This window comes from Rhipicephalus microplus, chromosome X, assembly GCF_043290135.1.
Source record: "Rhipicephalus microplus isolate Deutch F79 chromosome X, USDA_Rmic, whole genome shotgun sequence".
In the NCBI taxonomy this organism is placed as follows: domain Eukaryota; kingdom Metazoa; phylum Arthropoda; class Arachnida; order Ixodida; family Ixodidae; genus Rhipicephalus; species Rhipicephalus microplus.
The window spans coordinates 180,896,051-180,912,665 of record NC_134710.1 but is presented as its reverse complement, the minus strand read 5'-3'; the positions used below and the strand labels follow the sequence as shown (position 1 = coordinate 180,912,665).

At 44.0% G+C, this 16,615-nt stretch overlaps 1 non-coding gene across 1 annotated transcript; it reads left to right on the top strand.

Moving 5' to 3' along the window:
* The first annotated feature begins 14,112 nt into the window (after nt 1-14,112).
* Nucleotides 14,113-14,185, top strand: TRNAT-CGU (transfer RNA threonine (anticodon CGU)). The gene has a single exon. It is a non-coding gene; the product is annotated as a tRNA-Thr (tRNA).
* Nucleotides 14,186-16,615: the final 2,430 nt, after the last annotated feature.

Sequence of the window (16,615 nt, the reverse complement as noted above, 5' to 3'; positions counted from 1 at the left end):
TTGGCGAAAACTAGCCCCCTGTGGCCACCCTGGGTGCAAGCCACATATGCAGCGCTTTCACACTTTGCGCGCTAGCATTGCGGATGAGGCTATCACTGAAGAAAGGTTCTACGTCGTCAGGCTATTGTCTTGTTTTAGAGATGATAGTCTTTCTTGAAAACCATCGACGCAAAAATTTTGCTCTGTCTGTCTGTCGGTAGTCTTGTCTGTTTGTCACCTAAAACCATTTTGGAAACGGCTAAAATCCCACCCCATCCGCAGCGCCCACCAATATTGCTTAAGTTTCGGCGTTCATACTTGTGCGATTGTCGATTAAAAAGCAAATATCACTGATATTTGAGGCACAATATGACACGTCAATATTGTGTGGTGTGTCACTTTATACCAGAGAAGGCCTACGTAAGTAATTCTAAGAAACGTAGCGTTTATCACGCTGCGTTGACAATGCAACGCTATGATAAAAAAGGCAAGCGTTTGCAATGCTTTTTTATTCCGTTCTTCTAGACGTCAAATTTAAATCACCAGCAACGCAAGCAACTTTTATGCTATCTTTTTAAAGGTGCTACTGCGGTTTATTGATGATGATGATGAACATACTTTATTTAATTAGCAGAAAGACCCTCCTCCTCTTTCAGGTGCGAGAGGAGAAGGGAGGACCAAACCTATACGATGGCCATGATTCCATGGGCCCTGGCGGCGTCTTCGACCTGCCGTATTAGGCGGGCTTGTAATTGAGAGTCAGAGCTGAGGAGGGTGGCAGCCCATCCACTCCCGTCTGGAAATTCACCTCTCATGGGGGCCTGCGGGCATGTTCATAAAATTTGGCTCAAGTCTGCCCTGTTGTGGCAAAATTTACATTTGTCCGAATGAAGTTCCGGCACGCAGTGGTTTATTGTTACCGAACTAGGAAACGTATGGGTCTGGAGTAGGCGCCACGCCTCTGCCTGTTTTTTGTTCAATGACGAGTGTGCGGGAGGATAAATTTTCCTGCTTAGCCTGTTTATTGAAATTATTTTTTTTTCTTTGAAAACGCATAGCATTGCCTACTTTACATCATTGCTTGCTATGAGTCTATGAGCACGCAGAAGTGTCTCGTGTTGTAAGTGGGCTGAGCTAAAGCTGAATACGTCAGCCGTGAAGGCATTGCTTATTATGTGGTTTGTAACGACTGTGGCGGTCTCATCTAGGTTTGATTGTTTGATTGATATGTGGGGTTTAATGTCCCAAAACCACCATATGGTTATGAAAGACGCCGTAGTGGAGAGCTCCGGAAATTTCGACCACCTGGGATTCTTTAATGTGTGCCCAAATACGAGCACATGGGCCTAAAGCATTTTCGCCTGCATCAAAAATACAGCCGCTACAGCCGAGATTCGATCCCGTGACCTGCGGATCAACAGGCGAGTACTTTAGCCGCTAGACCACCGCGGCGGGGCTCATCAAGGTTTAAAAAAAGTGCATCTTCTAGAAAAGGCAGAGAGGAAAGTTCACGGAGCGATATCATATACTTAATTGTTAAGAACGGCGGAACAATTTTACGCTTCCCCTGATAACATTTCTAATATGTAAATAAATGATTTCTCACGAGCTGCTTCTACTAGCTATGGTAAATTTTTGTCAACAGTCAAGATTTATTTACAACAAGCATAAAAGCTCAGTGTTGAAGGCCACCCTGCAAGAAAGCTATAAGCACACACCTCGACACACTCTTAAAAAAGGTAGTAAAAAGGAATATAGCAACTGCATGCAAATAGGTAGTAACTGCAGCGGTTACTACCCTTTTCAACTGTTACTACCCTTTTGCTACCTGTTTACTACCTACGTTGGTAAAAAGTTACTAGCTACAACCATTACTAACTTTTCACGACCCGTTTACTACCTACGTCAGTAAACATTTAGCAACTGGAATGAAAGAGGTAGTAACTGCCACCGTTACTACCTTTCTTGCCTCTTTACTACCTTTTTGCTATTCGGCTGTTGGCTATCTAATCTAAAATAGTGTGTGATTGCGATTCTGATAATTTATAAGAGGAATTGTCTCGACGTACTATAATGAAGTGGAAAAATGACGCAGAAGATATCCATAGATCAAGGAAACACATTTTGTTTTAAATTACGCAACCGAGATATGTTAACGTCATTCTGATAGTGCCGAAACAAAGAAGTACAAGTTAACGAACCATAAGCAAATGCTACACGCGTTGTATTAGACAATTACAACAAACTTGGTAAATTGCAGCACATATAACAAAAACGGCAAATCAAAATAGCCAGATGGTCACAATTAGCCCCGAAGACAGTCACAATCCATTGTTGTGTGTCTCCAAATATTATCGTTGTTCTGGCGCGTCAAACCTCAAAGACAATTATTATCTTTCAAACGCTGATATATTAGCCGTGTAAAGCAATCAAATGCGCTGAGAATGAGTTGGGTACATTGTTCCAGCCAGTTTACATATGCCTTTTTGGGGCCCTTTTATAATAAATAATCATGACATATATTTTTTATAAATAAGGCTCATTGAAGGCCATGTGCTACGTCACAAAACACACGTAACCAGGTAGCATAGCATAGTGCTAAGGGTTCAAATTTGTTATCATTCATCCTGAAACACAAGTGCTCCCCTGTGTCAGACATGCACTGCAAAGTAGGGGCTATATATACCACACACTTACTTCGTACTACATGTATATATCAAAAATAGTGAACTTAATAGGTCTATGTATTCTTCGTGTTCATGGCACACCACGCTTCATTACCCCAAATTGCCTAGTAATAAGACATTGATTGACCAACATTAGTAGTGAAGACATAATATGTAAAAAAGAATAAAACAAGGTAGTTGATTGATTGATATGTGGGGTTCAACGTCCCAAAACCACGATATGATTATGAGAGACGCCGTAGTGGAGGGCTCCGGAAATTTCGGCCACCTGGGGTTCTTCAACGTGCAGCCAAACCTCAGCACATGGGCCTACAACATTTCCGCCTCCATCGGAAATGCAGCCGCCACAGCCGAGATTTGATCCCGCGACCTGCGGGTGAACAGCCGAGTACCTTAGCCACTAGACCACTACGGTGGGGCTGAAACAAGGTAATATCCTTTACCACTTTTTCTACTTTACTACTTTTTAAAAGTTACTACTCATGGGTGGTAACGGCTAGGGTAGTAACAGCAAAGGTAGTAACTGTTACCACCCTCCCCGTTACTAACTGCGCTTGCTACCAGGATTGTAACATAAGTGTAAACCATTACTGCCCCAAAGTTAGCAAGTACTATACCACCTTTTTTCTAAGAGTGCAGGCCAGATGGCTTCCACTAGAAAAAAAACAGCAGACAGGGCACAAGAATTAACTAATATATGCATCAACGTTAGGTTGTCGGAACACAGACGTTTTTTTTCAAGGGAATGTAAATTCACATATGTCCAACACGTTGCGCAGTACCATAGCGCACCTTTCTTTCATGAAGATAAAGTTGTATCGACAAACAGAGATCAAACCACACGAGAAATAATTGAAGCAAATAATATAAAAAAGGGGCAAGCAAAACATTAGCGTGCCTTCTGTAGCCCTACATGGTAGTAGGGTTAGGTTGTTAAACAGCATTATATGTTAAGTTTTGTGGCGGATGCAGAGCGGACACCGATGAGAGTGGACGCGACCGCATTGGGCTCCACCGTTTCCACGTGTTTTTCGGGAGAACCTTTTCAGCATTCGGGAAGGTTTGATATCACTGGATTCAAGACTTCAAGAGGAACCAGTAAATGGATCAAAATGTGGGCCAGTTGGTAATTCATTTTCTTCGTTCAGCGAACTGGGAGCGCAGAGAAAACACAAAGGACGAAGGGAGGAACCACACAACACGAGCGCTCATGTTGTGTGGTTCCTCCCTTCGTCCTTTGTGTTTTCTCTGCGCTCCCAGTTCGCTGAACGAAGAAAACCAGTAAATACCACAGTTTTAGACCTGGGGCCAATTTTTACGCCACTACGCTTCAAAGAATTCTTCCACGCAGAAGCGGCAATGCTAAGCCTACTTTCAAGTATAGGGAAGCGGCCGCTTCAACGCGGTTACGCCGATGACGTTTCTGCAACAGACGGTGCCGACGGCGAACGTCCCGACAGCTGCGGCAGCTGCTGTGGCAGCGCAAGAGAACGCGACGAGGAGCACGACATCAATGTGGCCAGTTAATGCCTCCGAAAACGATCGTGACGGCATGGATTACCAAGATGCCGATACACCGGTGTAAAACAGCCTACCGTACTCTCGAACGTCCGCGGAAGGTCAAGTACGAAACACAGCCGGTGACGAGGACGGCTGAAAAATGGTGCTAACACTACGTCAGAAGAAAGCCTCGGCGCAAAGCACGAAACTGAAGGCCAACGTGGGAGGAAACTAAGGCAACACCAGCCAGCCGCAACACTCAAAGGTGACACCCTCCGACAGACAGAAACTGTTCTCCTGGAAACTGCCACCGCTACCGAAAAAGGGCTTTAAAGTGGTGATTTGGCCGCATCAGGGACTACCACTGAGAAGCTTTACAAGCCCACAACTCGCTGAAGCCGTGATAACAGCCTGCCGGGGCCAAGTAAGTGGGGACAAGTTCCTTCTACGCTTAAAGCCAGGGTCCAACATATTTATTGTGTCGACGCCAGACCAAGCCACGGCGGACCAACTCCCTCGCATAACGGCCAGAGCTCAGCGTTCATGGTGGTGGTGGTGGTAGTGGTTAGAATGAAGAGGAAAAAGGCACCTAATTTCTGTCTGCCTTCAGGCAACACGGCGCAGTGCCTTATAGGGCGGGGGGGGGGGGGGGAGGGATAAAAAGAATAGAAGGAAAATAGACGGAGAAGAAGACAGCCAAGCGAGAGAAAAAAGAAGGAGATAGGAAAGTGGGGATCCGGTCGAAGCAGTCCAAGGGCGGGGTGCCACAATGCGAGAGCTGCACGGCGTCAGGAGACCGCGGAGGGCGAACCAGTCGGCGGGAGCTACGCTGATGTCAGAGATCGCGAGGGCACAACCATCCAGCTTGAAATCCTGCGAGCGAATCCTCGACAGCGTTCATGGAAGAAAGTATGCGGTCAATGCATACGTGGCCATTGGAGAGGGCACTGACAAAGGTGTAATACACGGCCTAACGCCTCACACTCCTGCCGAAACGCTGCTTGCGAACCTACGAATCCGTACGCAAAGAGTCGCGCTCCTGAAAGCACGAATGCTTGGCGATACTAAGACCGCTGTCATTACCGTATACGAGCCAATTATACCACGATATGTATATTACATGGGTGGTGAGTTGCCATGTTACCCGTATAAAAGCACTACTCAATTCTGTTACACCTACCGGCAAACCGGGCACCGCACAGATGTTTGCGCATAGCCTGGTCTGCCAGTTTGTCGGGAATATGACATGCAAGAAACCTCAGGAAAACCACTATTGCCTCCCAACCTGCACCTCTTCTGGGGGAGAGCATTTAGCCGGAGAAAAGGAATGCAAAAGAAGACTAAAATCCCAAACACGTTCCGTCGGGTCCACAAAGACATATAGCTAGAATCCTTGGAAAAACACAGTCAAGCAATCACTGCCTCGACCTACATTGCTCAGCTCGGACTGCTCGGATCACTCGAAGGGCGATGACGAAGAATGACCCTCGCTGCACGAAGAAGTCAAGAAAAATCCCGGGAGTCAGTCATGATCACGACCAGCCAAGAGGCCAAAGAAGCCCAAGGCGACAGCACGCTTCCAATCGTGATCAATATCGAGGAGAACAGAGGCAGACGTAGATACTCCCAACCCCAAAACCCACTCCTTGCGGCTCAACCATACGTCCAGGCCTCCAGCAAACACCGCAGAAAACATCCACTATACAAAGGTGGGATGTGCAGGGACGGCTTCTGCCGGGGCTTCCATAACATTAAATTCTGAGTACCAGATAGTCTTGGCGGAAAATCGCATGTTAGAACAAACGCTAGACAAAATCAAACAGGAAATAGCTGCCTTAAGAGGACAGATTATACTAACGGCTCCTGTAGAGCAACTGAAAGCCCAAGACGCAGAACCAAATCTTCCTTCTCAAAATCCAATAGAAGCGATGCTACAGCAAATGATGCAACAAATGCAGGCTATGCAAAATTTTCAGAAACAGCTGCATGACGATTCCCCGCTGCGGTGGTCTAGTGGCTAAGGTACTCGGCTGCTGATCCGCAGGTCGCGGATCAAATCCTGGCTGCGGTGGCTGCATTTCCGATGGAGGCGGAAATGTTGTAGGCCCGTGTGCTCAGATTTGGGCGCACGTTAAAGAACCCCAGGTGGTCAAAATTTCCGGAGCCCTCTACTACGGCGTCTCTCATAATCATATGGTGGTTTTGGGACGTTAAACCCCACATATCAATCAAACAATCGATTGTCTCAACTTACAAGTGACGGAATCAACATTTATGTAACGATTTGTCAACACTAAATCTGCAGTAATCTTTCTATACAACGGTATGATGTCACGATTGAAGGTATAAGGCAAGAAATTCCGGACATTGATTGATATGTGGGGTTTAATGTCCCGAAACCACCATATGATTAGGAGAGACGTTGTAGTGGAAGGCTTCAAAAATACCTACCACCTGGGGTTCTTAACGTGCACCCCAGTCAGCACACGGGCCTACAGTATTTTCGCCTCCTCCGCAAATGCACCCACCGCAGCCGGGATTCGATCTCATGACCTGCTCGTCAGCAGCCGAGCACCTTAGCCACCAGACCACTGTGGCGGGGCGAAATTTTCGACATGATGAGAGGGTGTGGGCGCCCGAGATTTGCATACAAACTAACGGAGGGTTTCAATTTTCCTGCGCTGGTCCGGCCGCGAGTAGAACTGCGAACTGCGACCCTTCGAAGTACTTTACCTGCGTCACTCTACGGATATAGCGAACGACCGTTAACTATTTCACCGTTATTATAGATATTGACCAAAGCCGCAATATACAGCGCAGCAGGTAGCAATACCATCATTGGTATCACTTATAGAGACTCTCCCTTTATATATATATATATATATATATATATATATATATATATATATATATATATATATATATATATATATATATATATATATATACGAAGGCCAGAATAGGGCAACGAGACTCATCTCCGGAAACTACGACTATCATTCAAGTATTACCCTAATAAAACAAGACCTTGCATTTCAGTCACTAGAAATACGCCGAAACATTGTTGTTTTATTTCTGTTTCATAGGTACACTTATAGTAACGAAATTCACTGTTTGCCACTTTATTCTCCTGCGCGCACTTCCCAGCGCATTCACAATGCACGTAGTTTTGTGCGCATTCATGGTCACACACAGGCATTTAACTTATCATCACTACCTCAAGCCATTGCATATTGGAACGGTCTTCCGAACCATGCTGTATCCATTTGTAACCGTGAAATTTTTCGTGACAACCTGATTTCGTTGCATTCTAGTATTGTATAACGCTGTTGCACCTTGATTTTTGGAATCTTATATATATATATATATATATATATATATATATATATATATATGTGTGTGTGTGTGTGTGTGTGTGTGTGTGTGTGTGTGTGTGTGTGTGTGTGTGTGTGTGTGTGTGTGTGTGTGTGTGTGTGTGTGTGTGTGTGTGTGTGTGTGACGCTACAAAATGGAGACACGTCGTGGTCCAGATGCCATGCGTTTATTCTAATGCACGCGCACTTCCTCTTCGTCGGCTTCTCCTAGAATCACCTTGTGAATGCGTCACACTTCCCCCTCCCCTCGAGAAAGTCTCAGTTCAGAAGGTTCAAAATAACGCCGCAGTTGGCTAACATGCACAATGTCAGAGTTTCTACGTAAGGGTAGCACGGAGCGGTTGATCTCATAGTTCACTGTTGAGACCTTGCGTAGAATCTTGTAGGGTCCTTCCATGACAGAACTCAGTTTGCCGTTGTTGGGATGCCATGGTGTCTCGTAAAGGACAAAGTCACCGACTTGGAACTCAACCGGAAGAAATTTTTTTATCATAAATGACTTTGTTCTTATTATGGTAGGCGATAGAATTGGTAACTGCAGTTTTTCGCGCTTCTTCGACGGTTTCTTCTCGTTGTTCCAGTACAGTAGGATAAGATGGAATTCCGTACATCAGGAAGGAAGGTGCGTAGCCGGTCACTTTGTGGGGTGTTCTGTTGTATTCGTCAATTACCTCCGGAAGCAGCTTAGTCCGAGACTTCTGTGGTTCGTCATGCATCTTACATTTAAGTCTCGTTACGATAGTATGGTTTGTCCGCTCGTTCATGCCGTTGCATTGTGGATGATGAGATGAGGTGAATAGTTGGTGTATACGATTATGTTTTAAAAACTGCTTGAATTTTCCTGCGGTAAATCCTGTTCCACGGTCTGAAAGGAGCTTCCGTGGTTTTCCAGAAGAAAAAAATTGTTTTTAAGCATGAAATGTAGGCGTCGCTGTTCTCACTTTTATGAGCAAACGCCCATACGTAGCGAGTCGCATGATCAATAACCAAGTGTACAAACCTTTTTGACGAGCCATATCCGGAAAATCCTCCTATGGTGTCTATTGCAAAGAGGTCGAAGGGCTCTTCAGCTGGAGGCAGTGATTCAAGCGTCCCAAACTTTTTTGTTTTCGTCTTCTTGCATCTCTGGCATGTATCACAATGCCGAATGTAAGTGGAAACATCGGTTACCATATGCGGCCAATAACATTGCGGAGACAGGAGTGATAGCATCTTCTTCACTCCGACATGCCCAAAATGTTGATGTGCATTCTTCAGAATGGTTGGGCGTAGTTCATGGGGCACGTATATTTTCCGTAGTCCTTTTCTTTTAACAATGACGATGTTATTTTCCAATGAGTGCGTTCCTTTTGGACGCTCACTATTGCATCGCTGAAGGTCGTCATGTGATAGAAGATTAACTATTGGGGCTCTGGAGAGCGCATCTGCTTCGACATTACTTGCGCCCTTTTGATGTTTGATGTTCACATCATACATTGACAGTTTCAAAGACCACCGGAAGAGATGACCTTGAGGATCTTTAACATTCTTCAGCCACTGGAGTGCAGAGTGATCTGTTACAACAGTGAATGACTTTGCATGAAGGTAGCAATGCCATTTATCAATGGCATCTACAATGGCAAGACATTCTCTTTCTGTAATAGCATAGTTCACCTCGTGCTTAAGTAGTTTGCGGGAATAGTAAGCAACAGGATGTTCTTTGCCTTTGTCATCAGGTTGTTTCAGCACTGCACCGATGCCTTCGCCAGATGCGTCACAGTACACAGTACATGGTCTCGAAGGGTCGTATATGCGAAGCACCGGTTCTTCAGTTATCCGCTCCTTCAGTTCACGAAAGGCTTGCTCGCATGCTTCTGTCCACACCCACTTGCTGCCTTTGTGGAGTAGTTGTGTGAGAGGAATAGCGATATCGCTGAAGTTGGGAATGTACTGGCGGTAGGTGTTTACAGTACCCAGAAAACGCTGGAGATCTTTTTCTCGTTTTGGTGTAGGAAATTTGAGTATGGCAGCCACATTACTTTGCTGAGGTGTCACTGCTCCTTGTGAAATTTTGTGGCCCAGGTATTCAATGCTGCAGCGTGCAAATTGGTACTTTTTTCGCTTGAGTTTTACGTTCTCGGTTTTGAGAGCTTTTAATGGCGCCTCAAGGTGTCGTATATGATCATTAAATGTCTCTGATTATACGACCACATCGTCAAAGTAATTAATAACATTGGTGAGCTGATGTTTCGCTATTATTGATTTCATGGCTTTTTCAAATGTAGCTGGAGCGTTCTTCAACCCAAACGGCATTACCAACCACTAAAAACGACCATCAGGCGTTACAAATGCAGTTTTCTGAACATCGTCAGGATGCATTTGGACATGCCAGTATCCCGACGTTACGTCCAACGTAGTGAAAAACTCCGCCTTTTCTAAGTGGTCGAGAATATCATCTATACGTGGAATTGGTTGAAAGTCGGATACCGTTATGGCATTGAGTTTCCGGTAGTCAATACATAGACGAGTGCGTCCTTCACCTTTCTTTTCTGCTAAAATGACAGGTGCGGCGTAGGGCGATAATGAAGGCCTCACAACACCTTGCTTGAGGAGAGCGTTAACTTGTTTGTTGATCTCCACTTTGTCTGCCTGTGAACATCGGTATGGTGCTCGACGAATAGGGACAGCATTGGTAAGTGCGATCCTATGTTTCTCAGTAGTGATGCACCCAATATCTGTCTGAGATTTCGAAAATATCTCGTCATACTTGCTTAAAAGAGAGTCGAGCGCCACAGCCTCATGCTCTGATAAGTTTTCTGAAGTCAGGGTTCGCATCAGCGGGGCTTGAATGGTTTTCATTTCATTGTGATGCGGAAGGTTCATATTTTCACTTGCTTGTGTCACTGACTTGCTTTCCAGATTTACAGAATGATTGAAGTATGAAGCGCTGTCTAGGCCAAGAATTAATTGCGTTCTCATGCCTCGCAGCACATGTGCATAAACTTTCTTGATGACGTTCCCAATTTGTAACTGAATGTTTACACGACCCAAAGTCCGAATGCTTGATGCAACCTGCTGAACCATGATGCTGGAGTCTCTCATCAACTGAATCTTTAGCTGTTTGTACACATCCTCGCTGATACAAGTAATTGTTGCTCCTGTATCGAGAATTGCATTTACTGGCTTTCCGTTGATGAGAGCACTGAAGTGTATTAATGAAACTCTGGGTCGCCCTCCTCGTTTCCCCGTTTAGTATCAATAGCGCACACATTGCCGTGGCGCGGACATTCGTTGTGCCAGTGAAACTGTCGTGGGAAACCAGCAGCTGAGCAGTATCTACATTCGTTTTGCGGGGCACGCGGTTGAAGAGTTATTGTCGGTTGCTGCGATCTGCTGAAAAGACGTGGAGTTCTTGATGCGATACTAGCGTTACGAGTAAAGGAAACTCCTCTCACCCGTTTTAAAGATATCTCGACCCGTTGAGCAGCGGTGAGCCACTCTAATGACGAGTTGAAAGACAGTTCGGCGAGCGCCAGTTCCACCTCAGGAGGAACACCATCAGTCAGCCCAGAAATGATGTGGCACTCTTTCAGGTCAGCCAAGGAACCCAGTCGTTTTTTCTCGTCGTAGTAGTCCTTGATGGTCTGCCCTCCTTTCTGTCGGTAGTGAATGAAGAGATGGAAGGCATCTCCGTCAGTCGAAGCAAAGTGGGCTTGCATGTCACGCTTGATATCGTCCGAGGTTGTCTCGCCGTTGCCGAAAATCTCTTTCAGGTACCACTTGAACGCTTCCCCTTCAATGTATTCGTTGAAGTGAGTGACCCGATCGCGGTGAGTCCATGATGCCTCGGCTGCCTTCATGTCGAAAAGAAGAAGCCACTTGTCGATGGGGACGTCTTCTGGTGTTCCCTTGAACTTCTGTATGTTGAGCGGAGGTTTTGGCTTAGCCATGGCACGTTGATGAGGTCGATCCTGTCGACTTGTGTGACGCTTCAAAATGGAGACACGTCGTGGTCCAGATGCCATGCGTTTATTCTAATGCACGCGCACTTCCTCTTCGTCGGCTTCTCGTAGAATCACCTTGTGAATGCGTCACACACACACACACACACACACACACACACACACACACATATATATATATATATATATATATATATATATATATATATATATATATATATATATATATATATATATATATATATATATATATATATATATATATATATATATATATATATATACAAGAGAGAGAAGTGTATACCTAAGGGCTCGTATTTCCGTGTTTTAACACAATATTAACGAGATATAACAGACAGTAATGCCAAGGAATGTACAGGGGAAGTTATTAGAACCAATGGAATGTAAATAAGAAGAAAGAAGAAAGAAAAGTGGATGAAATAATTACCAGCTGTGAGCAGGAATCGAACCTACGACCTTCGAATAACGCGTTCGATGCTCTAACCACTGAGCTATCACAGCGGCCGTCCCTCCATCCGCTTTTTGGAGTTTATATGTGAATTTAGAAGTAGGAGTGACAGTCAGCGCCATCTATAAGCCAAACAACGAGTGTGAAAACACTCTTATTCGCATGTTTGGCGTCACGTAGCACGTGAACTTATTATGAGCGGGCAGCTGATTAATTGTCCCTCTTATACAACCTAAACACACCAAGTCTGCCAGTACGAGACCCTCGTTCAATGAAATAAGGGAGAGAAGTGTATACCTAAGGGCTCGTATTTCCGTGTTTTAACACAATATAATGAGATATAACAGACAGTAATGCCAAGGAATGTACAAGGGAAGTTATTAGAACCAATGGAATGTAAATAAGAAGCAAGAAAAAAGAAAAGTGGATGAAAAAATTGCCAGCTGTGAGCAGGAATCGAACCTACGACCTTCGAATAACGCGTTCGACGCTCTAACCACTGAGCTATCACAGTGGCCGTCCATCCATCTGCTTTTTGGGGTTTATATGTGAATTTAGAAGTAGGAGTGACAGTCAGCGCCATCTATAAGCCAAACAACGAGTGTGAAAACGCTCTTATTCGCATGTTTGGCGTCACGTAGCACGTGAACTTATTATGAGCGGGCAGCTGATTAATTGTCCCTCTTATACAACCTACACACACAAAGTCTGCCAGTACGAGACCCTCGTTCAATGAAATAAGGGAGAGAAGTGTATACCTAAGGGCTCGTATTTCCGTGTTTTAACACAATATTAATGAGATATAACAGACAGTACTGCCAAGGAATGTACAGGGGAAGTTATTACAACCAATGGAATGTAAATAAGAAGAAAGAAGAAAGAAAAGTGGATGAAAAAATTACCAGCTGTGAGCAGGACTCGAACCTACGACCTTCGAATAACGCGTTAATATCTCATTAATATTGTGTTAAAACACGGAAATACGAGCCCTTAGGTATACACTTCTCTCCCTTATTTCATTGAACGAGGGTCTCGTACTGGCAGACTTGGTGTGTTTAGGTTGTATAAGAGGGACAATTAATCAGCTGCCCGCTCATAATAAGTTCACGTGCTACGTGACGCCAAACATGCGAATAAGAGTGTTTTTACACTCGTTGTTTGGCTTATAGATGGCGCTGACTGTCACTCCTACTTCTAAATTCACATATAAACCCCAAAAAGCGGATGGAGGGACGGCCGCTGTGATAGCTCAGTGGTTAGAGCATCGAACGCGTTATTCGAAGGTCGTAGGTTCGATTCCTGCTCACCGCTGGTAATTTTTTCATCCACTTTTTTTTCTTCTTTCTTCTTATTTACATTTCATTGGTTCTAATAACTTCCCCTGTACATTCCTTGGCATTACTGTCTGTTATATCTCATTAATATTGTGTTAAAACACGGAAATACGAACCCTTAGGTATACACTTCTCTCCCTTATTTCATTGAACGAGGGTCTCGTACTGGCAGACTTGGTGTGTTTAGGTTGTATAAGAGGGACAATTAATCAGCTGCCCGCTCATAATAAGTTCACGTGCTACGTGACGCCAAACATGCGAATAAGAGTGTTTTCACACTCGTTGTTTGGCTTATAGATGGCGCTGACTGTCACTCCTACTTCTAAATTGACATATAAACCCCAAAAAGCGGATGGAGGGACAACCGCTGTGATAGCTCAGTGGTTAGAGCATCGAACGCGTTATTCGAAGGTCGTAGGTTCGATTCCTGCTCACAGCTGGTAATTTTTTCATCCACTTTTTTTTCTTCTTTCTTCTTATTTACATTTCATTGGTTCTAATAACTTCCCCTGTACATTCCTTGGCATTACTGTCTGTTATATCTCATTAATATTGTGTTAAAGCACGGAAATACGAGCCCTTAGGTATACACTTCTCTCCCTTATTTCATTGAACGAGGGTCTCGGACTGGCAGACTTGGTGTGATTAGGTTGTATAAGAGGGACAATTAATCAGCTGCCCGCTCATAATGAGTTCACGTGCTACGTGACGCCAAACATGCGAATAAGAGTGTTTTCACACTCGTTGTTTGACTTATAGAAGGCGCTGACTGTCACTCCTACTTCTAAATTCACATATAAACCCCAAAAAGCGGATGGAGGGACGGCCGCTGTGATAGCTCAGTGGTTAGAGCATCGAACGCGTGTTTCGAAGGTCGTAGGTTCGATTCCTGCTCACAGCTGGTAATTTTTTCATCCACTTTTCTTTCTTCTTTCTTCTTATTTACATTCCATTGGTTTTAATAACTTCACCTGTACATTCCTTGGCATTACTGTCTGTTATATCTCATTAATATTGTGTTAAAACACGGAAATACGAGCCCTTAGGTATACACTTCTCTCCCTTATTTCATTGAACGAGGGTCTCGGACTGGCAGACTTGGTGTGTTTAGGTTGTATAAGAGGGACAATTAATCAGCTGCCCGCTCATAATAAGTTCACGTGCTACGTGACGCCAAACATGCGAATAAGAGTGTTTTCACACTCGTTGTTTGACTTATAGAAGGCGCTGACTGTCACTCCTACATCTAAATTCACATATAAACCCCAAAAAGCGGATGGAGGGACGGCCGCTGTGATAGCTCAGTGGTTAGAGCATCGAACGCGTTATTCGAAGGTCGTAGGTTCGATTCCTGCTCACAGCTGGTAATTTTTTCATCCACTTTTCTTTCTTCTTTCTTCTTATTTACATTCCATTGGTTCTAATAACTTCCCCTGTACATTCCTTGGCATTACTGTCTGTTATATCTCATTAATATTGTGTTAAAACACGGAAATACGAGCCCTTAGGTATACACTTCTCTCCCTTATTTCATTGAACGAGGGTCTCGGACTGGCAGACTAGGTGTGTTTAGGTTGTATAAGAGGGACAATTAATCAGCTGCCCGCTCATAATAAGTTCACGTGCTACGTGACGCCAAACATGCGAATAAGAGTGTTTTCACACTCGTTGTTTGACTTATAGAAGGCGCTGACTGTCACTCGTACTTCTAAATTCACATATAAACCCCAAAAAGCGGATGGAGGGACGGCCGCTGTGATAGCTCAGTGGTTAGAGCATCGAACGCGTTATTCGAAGGTCGTAGGTTCGATTCCTGCTCACAGCTGGTAATTTTTTCATCCACTTTTCTTTCTTCTTTCTTCTTATTTACATTCCATTGGTTCTAATAACTTCCCCTGTACATTCCTTGGCATTACTGTCTGTTATATCTCATTAATATTGTCTTAAAACACGGAAATACGAGCCCTTAGGTATACACTTCTCTCCCTTATTTCATTGAATGAGGGTCTCGTACTAGCAGACTTGGTGTGTTTAGGTTGTATAAGAGGGACAATTAATCAGCTGCCCGCTCATAATAAGTTCACGTGCTACGTGACGCTAAACATGCGAATAAGAGTGTTTTCACACTCGTTGTTTGGCTTATAGATGGCGCTGACTGTCACTCCTACTTCTAAATTCACATATAAACCCCAAAAAGCGGATGGAGGGACGGCTGCTGTGATAGCTCAGTGGTTAGAGCATCGAACGCGTTATTCGAAGGTCGTAGGTTCGATTCCTGCTCACAGCTGGTAATTTTTTCATCCACTTTTCTTTCTTCTTATTTACATTCCATTGGTTCTAATAACTTCTCCTGTACATTCCTTGGCATTACTGTCTGTTATATCTCATATATATATATATATATATATATATATATATATATATATATATATTCAGCAGGAAGTTCAAGGGGTCTGGTACGTATAAAGAACACAAGCGAGTACACGTACGAAAGAGCAATACTTTTATGCCAACGTTTCAGCCGTGGCACGGCCTTCGTCAGGGAATAAAGAGTAGACAAGCAGATGCCCCTTTTAAGGGCCGTTGAAATCACACAATTGATCAGAATAGTGATTAGAAAGTGCGAAAGCAATACCAAAACAACATTGTCAGTATAATTTGATACGAGTATTGAGCAACAATATCGCTGTGGATAACTCAAGATATGAGCGCATAGCTTCAGCGTAGGGCAAATTTTTATGCGTAGGGCAAATTTTTAAAGCAATAAAGCACTTCATAAGCAAAGCGAATATCATGAGCACATGTCACGCACACTGTAAGATACCCGAGGGACAGTAAACAAAATTCAACTGGTAACTGAAGCGTCAAGTTTGATGCCAAACTACTGCATGCGCACATATAATAAATGGAAGCACACACAAAAAATATATATAATCAAACAAATGAGAGAAGAAACGATGGCATGGGTTGGGGGGCATTTAACGCATTCCTGTGATGGACAATGCTACATAGAAAGGAAAGTAACGCGTCCAACGCTTTCGTTGATGCCTGAGTGCAAAGTATTGAACTTGTTAATGAGATAGGACTCGCGAACTTCTCGGTCATGATGAGTTTTAAACCCGGATTGTAATATTGTGGCTTTGATGTTTTCGAAAGAGTGCCCTGGCATCTGGACATGTTTTGACAGTGGAAGATGAGGAAGGTTAGAAGCATGGGCTCTGTGGTTGTTAAAACGTAACCTGAATGATGTTTCGGTATGCCCAATGTATTGCATGCGGCAAGTGGAGCACTCAAGCATGTAGATAACATTAGCGCTGTCGCAAGTGAAGTC